The following is a 6,835-nucleotide window of genomic DNA, read 5'->3' on the forward strand; positions in this document are numbered from 1 at the left end:
TAACGTTTTCTAGAAACATTGGTCTTGTTCTACAATATTACCAGAACACACGTATTTTCCAGAAAATTAACAGAATTAATCCTTTTGAATCCAAGTATTTTGAAATAACTCCAAATCAGGTAATTTGAAATAACTACAAACCGCACAACATACAACTAACAGTTTAACAGCCCAGCTTCTACTGAGATTAAAACATGGGTTATGACGTTTTCTTAACGTAAGCAAGGGGTCACGTGATCATCTTCTGGAAGGTTATAGAAGCAAGTACTTGTTATAGATCACGTTTACCCAGTGTGACCCTGACGAAAACTAATCATTTTTACTCTAAGAAATAAATTTAAAAAACTGTTTACATCTCAAAGACAATGTCCCATCATGACCATTGGAAACAACAAATCATTTTAAGATAAAATAGATCTTGTTTACAAAGGTTGCTACAAATTCTGAAACAAGGTGACCTGTTAAAATCGATCACATCCACAAAAATGAAAGTGAACTTTCATATCGTTGTAAATGTATATCAAATACTGATAGCAGACTGCACTACGGACGTCCAAGTTGTTTTACTCAGTGCAGGTAAGTCTCTACATTAAACAGAGACAGAGCAAGTCGAGTCTGTACGTTAAACAGAGACAGAGCAAGTCGGAAATGTTGACATGTTGATTAGATTCGCTCCAAGAGATGAGTGGTAGATCACACTTCGAGATACGACTGGAAATATAGAATGTACCATTACGCTAGTATACCTGATCTGCTCAGACTGGTCTCATCCCAAACAGGCAAACATAGCGGGATAAATTTTATGCAAAACAATGTTTTACATTATATATGTTGGAAAATTATAAAAACACAAAAGACTATATTACAGTGTAGACAACTCGATAAATGCTATGTCGAAGATGTGTGTGTGTGTGTGTGTGTGTGTGTGATTTGGATTTTTAACGTAGCTTTAACAATTTTTCAGTCATATCGCTACGATGTCTGCAGTGTGGAAGTTATAGTGATGACTAGCGCTGGGGCATCATGTCGCAGACATGTAGCATGATGTCCCACACAGTCATATTATCCTGACACCAGGCCGACCAGTCCTAACACTAACCTCTTAATGCCGAGTGCCAAGCGAGGTAGCTGTTAGTATCATTTTTGTAAATCTTTGTATGACTCTACCGGTCATCTAATCCACGACCTTCCGCATCCGAGGCGGAAGCTCTAACCACTGAGCCAATGGAGCGGTCAGAGGCTGCGTTAAGAGTACGCGGGGTCTAGGGCCGACCATGACCGCGCGGGGCCAGAGTATCGGTATCTCGATTGGTATGCTACTGCAAACACTGATTATGTCTAGACTAGATCAACTTTCACGATTTGGTGCACGAATTTAGTTTTTTCATTATTCATAAAAAAATATCCTGTTTGTGGACAACGGGTTTTTTAATCGAAATAATAACATGACGATAATGCCTTTGGCCTAATAAACTGATTATTATTGTCATTTTTCAAATAACATGAAGACACGAATTAATAACAGTAACAGCGTTTCCGTTTTTCCGGAGAATATAGCTTGACAAAGTCACAAGGACGACCTTATACCTGAAGCGCGGGGCCCCCTCAAGAGCGGGGTTTGGAGCGGTCGCCCCACTTGCCACCCCAAATCGCCGTTCATGGGAGCGGTCTCTACGTGCCAACTGTGCCTGCTACGGTGGTGTGTTAGAAGCGGTATAGTGTGAAGACGTCCCCTGCAAGTGTAGCGGTATAACCACCCCGCCAGAGCAAGCACATTTGGTCGTATTTAGTCGGAAGTTAAAGGACCAGGCCAGGGACTCTGAAAAGAGTAGGGACAACGTCTTTCGTCGACCAACTCTACAAGGCTCGTCCAAGAAAGGTAGAGATCTTGCGGTAATATACATTTTGACTGAGGATAACTCTTCTTTCATCATTTCGCACTGTCGTTTCTCTCCGTCGATCTGAATCCAATTACGACGCGACTCTGCGACTCAGTCGGCGACCAGAGGAAGACCAGTCGGCGAATCTGCGTCCAAGTCGGCGACCAAAGGATGACCAGTCGGTCACCCTGCGACACCTTCTGCGACACAGCCAGTGGCTGCGACCAAGTCTGTGACGCAATCGGCGACAAGAAGCCAGGAAAAAGACGGTATCCCGCTGTGATAGAAATATGTCACACTTTGGAGCGCCAGTCCTCAGACAGATTCAGCGGGGTATCACTCAAAATACAAAACCCTATCTTAAGAACCCGAGATAGCGAGACTCGAGATAATGTAGCCGAGGGAGTATTCCGCTACAATACGCTTTTAGTCCGTCTATAAGTTGAAAATTAAAACATCCTACTTGGCAACTCTACCTCTATCATCGGATTTATTTAGTAGTAAAGTCTATTTCTTTATTTGTTTTTTTGCCTTTCACCAGTAAGCTTTCGACGAAACAGCAGACGATCATAAAAAGTGCACCTGAAGTCACAAAGATAGACACAAACATAAGGAGAGAAGGAGAAGAAAACATTAAAGAAGTGTTTCAAACTCCGTCTGCTCGAATGCTAAACCAGACTGCAGCTACCTTGATGACACCCTTCCATACTCCCACCTTCTTGGGCCAAAAAGGCACTGTCGACAACTTCTTCTTCAGAAGAAATAAAGAAGGGAATACAGATTTAAAACAATTGCCAGCAAAAAAAAGTCACCACTCCACAACCGGCTCCTACGCTTGTTGCTCGTCGGACATGTCAAGTCTAGCCCAAACCAATAGCACATGACTCTACGAGAAGGAAATAACGCGTGCTGATAGACTACAGACTACAACCGTCACGACAAAGAAATACAGACAGAATATCCAGAACGCATCATCGAACCCAACCTCAAGAGCAATGTGAATCTCACACTGAATAAATAGTAGTAGAGGCAGAGATGGGGGAGGTGAAAGAGGAATAAAATGCCCCAGACAAGCAACGGCTACTGGACATGGGGCTCCAAGCAACATTGCAAGACAAAAAGAAGGCCGGTTATTTTGTCCATGCTGTCAAGCATGAAGCCTAGCCGAAACCTATGCAGCGGAAAGAGTCCGTATCCTAAGCGATTGATATCTGGAAGCATACCAAAACTACTCTAAAACAACATTAGTCGAGGTTGCCGATCACCTTTCGGAGAAACACGAGATCTGATGAGATCCGTTGTGCGGCGGAATGCGTTGAAGATGATTTCAGCAACAAGAGATATAATCTGCCGACGTGGAAAACGGCCCTTCTAACGGCTACAATCAAATTTCGCTTTGGCTTTGAAAACACATTTAATTGGAACTCTTAGCATACTGGCTCAGCAAATCCTGTTTAAGCCACAGATAGACGACTTGGTAATAACGGACCTATTCACACCAAACAGCACCTAAGACAGACCCGTCGTGAGGCCGTTCCTGTTTCCACACACAGAGGTCAGACCTCAGGCCTATTAAGCGCTACTAATCAAATTTCATCTTGTACTCGGGGTTTTATTTTGGCTTGAAAAATAATTTCGATAAAACTCAGTTATTATTTAGTAATGATCCATTAGCTCACCGGTCGAAAAGACAACTTGAATTTTATCTAATTTTGAACGCACAAATTGGAATGGGTCACTTGGACGCGTTTTGTTAAGTATATTATTTCAGAAACTGTATGGACTTTATGTACTCAAAATCCCAAATGTACACTGATGAGGAACATTTACAACTTGTTAGCCTGGTCATAATTATAATATGTAGCTTACACACAAATGGTTGTTGCAGATTGCCCGAAGCGGGTACAACTGGGCAGAATTTGAACCTTAGTATATCCGTGACGCTTCACGGATTTTGGTAGAATCAATTAAGGTCTGCACTATAGACAGGAACAACTTGTTGTGTATTTTGGTAGAATCACTTAAGGTCTGCAATGTAGGCAGGAACAACTTGTGGTGGATTTGGTAGAATTACTTAAGGTCTGCACTGTAGGCAGGAACAGCTTGTGATGGGTTTTAGTAGAATCACTTAAGGTCTGCACTGTGGACAGGAACAGCTTGTGATGTGATTTGGTAGAATCACTTAAGGTCTGCACTGTAGACAGGAACAGATTGTGGTGGCTTTTGGTAGAATCACTTAAGGTCTGCACTGTAGACAGGAACAGGTTGTGGTGGGTTTTCGTTTTGACATTTAATAGCCAAAGTATTAATTCAGTCTGTTTTAAGTTTATTTCCAGATACGAAAACTGCTGTCTTACTTTTTGATAATTTCAACTGGTGAGAATTTATTTAATCAAATAAATATTACAGCAGAAAGTATGTATTCTGATCTGCAACAGTATTCCAACACATCACACATGGAGATATTTTTAGGCAGGACAAAAAAACACAACACAAGGAAATAAAAAAGATACAAACAAGTACTTGATAAATAATAGGACAGAAGAACATGAAACCATACATCAACGTTTTACGACGCCTACACGTGATGAAGTATTAAACTCTTACAAACATCTTTATGTCTGTGTGACTTTTGCTGTTCAATAGTCGGAAACATTGTTTTTACGGCTTTGTAACATTTGCTGCTGAATATTTTGAAACATTGTCTTTACATCTTGTAGCGTTTGCTGTTGAATAGTCGGGCTAAAACGTTGTCTTTACATCTTGGTAACTTTTCCTGTTGAATAATTGGAAACATTGTCTTTACATATTTGTACCTTTTTATTTTGAATAATTGGAAACATTGTCTTTACGTCTTTGTAACTTTTCCTGTTGAATACTCGGGAACAATGGTTATTCTATGAGCATATATAGGTATCACAATTTGATGTGAGATTTTGGAATTATCACTTAACGTTTGCACGTCTTTGTAACTTTTCTTTCTGAATACTCGGGAACATCGTCTTTGCGTAATATTTGCTGCTGAATGATCGGAAACATTGTCGTTAAATCTTTATAGCCTTTTCTGTTGAATAATAGGAAACACTGCCTTTACATCTATATAACTTTACATCTATGTAACTTTCACTGTCAAATGCTCGGGACCATTGTCTTTACATCTTTGTAACGTATGCGTAGAATACTAGTGAACATTATCAGTAAGAGCAATAGACAAGCAATGTAATCATATTTGTCTTTATCTGCAAGATAGCAAGGGACTCACAGGAGAAGGAATACCACGATCAAAGCAAAGCAATACGCTTTGCATAATCTTCATTTTAGGTACCCAACTGGAAAACAGAAAATTTGTCAAACAATCTGGCTGTAGTATTCAAGACACTGCTAAGGATTTATTTCAAAAATTTATGTTTGAAAACAATGTTATGGTACAGATGAAAACATTATGGTGAGATTTCACAAAATACCAGCACCTGGACAATATACGTTAGACTATGCTACTGGTGACAATGTATCTTTCTGTTACCGAACGAAAGGGTGAAGAAGATGGACAGGAAACACGGCTACAAAAATAACTGAAAGAAATACAGGTATTACTGAATATCGCCGTAAAGTTTGCTCGAATCATTCCATCATTGCTGATCCTCTGACAAATTTTTTGAGGAAGAAATCCAAGTTTTAATGGTCTGATAAATGTCAGGAATCAATTTTCAAATTATATATATATATATATATATATATATATATATATATATATATATATATATATATATATATATATATATATATATATATATATATTATGCTTAACGTTTGTACATGAACGTAGATCGTACTTTGGGGTAATGGCCACTTGTATAAAAAAGGAAGTTTACATTACTAACTTTAGTCAATAAATGTAAGCTGTAAATAAGATTTTATTTCAGATCATTCTAGAAAGAGATTAAAATAGCGAAGAGTTCAAGGTCAGTCTTGTTTACGGTGAGACTTGGTGTCTCCTTTATAAATCTTCAGATTATATTATGTTAAAAGTTGAGTGAAAAAAAGGGATTTAATAAACAAATAATGCATTCGTGTTTTATTATCAGTCTATGGGAATTCTTTATAGTTTCATAGTGAGTGGAGAGGAATTACTTATTAAATTGTTCATATCAACTGGTAAATGCTCATTGACTTTGGACTAACTCTTTACATTGCAATCATTGTGAACTCAAAAACTTTCTGGTTCGCATCATTGCGGTACAACATGATATTCAAGGCTTTTGAATTAATTTTGGATCATTCTGTACTTTTGGACTTGTGACAGGATATGTATAATTATATGGGATCTAATTCACAATACTGTAATGTGTGTAGCTCTATGTTGTGTGATTAACATTTGACCATGATTCTTGATTGTATTTTGTAAACAACATGTGTACATAACTAACTTTTGTCCATTAGTGTAGATTATACATAGTTTATGAGCTTAGAATGTTCTAGGAAAATTGTTTATAATTTTATTTAATTTTCCATTAAAATGAATCATATTTACCTCAGATGGGGATGTTTATATAAAGAGACTTGGTAAACAAATAATTCATTCCTGTTTTATATCAGTCTGTATGAATCTATGATCAGAGTTTTCAGTTATGTTCAGATATAATTCGAGAGGAGCTATTTATTGGAATTACAAGGTGGTCACTGACTTTTGATTAACACATTATTTCGGAATTATTGTGGGTGTGTGGGTGTGTGTGGGGGGTGATATTTGGATTTTAAGGTAGCTTTAACAATGTTTCAGTCATATTGCTACGATGTCTGCAGTGTGGCAGTTTTAATGGTGTCTAGCACTGCGGCATCATGCCGCAGACATGTAGCATGAGGTTCCACCCAGTCACATTATCCTGACACAAGGCCGACCAGTCCTAACACTAACCTCTTAATGCTGAGCGCCTAGCGAGTCAGCTGTTAGTACC

The sequence above is a fragment of the Sinohyriopsis cumingii genome, chromosome 11 (assembly GCF_028554795.1).
Source record: "Sinohyriopsis cumingii isolate HCF-2022 chromosome 11, ASM2855479v2, whole genome shotgun sequence".
Lineage (NCBI taxonomy): Eukaryota > Metazoa > Mollusca > Bivalvia > Unionida > Unionidae > Sinohyriopsis > Sinohyriopsis cumingii.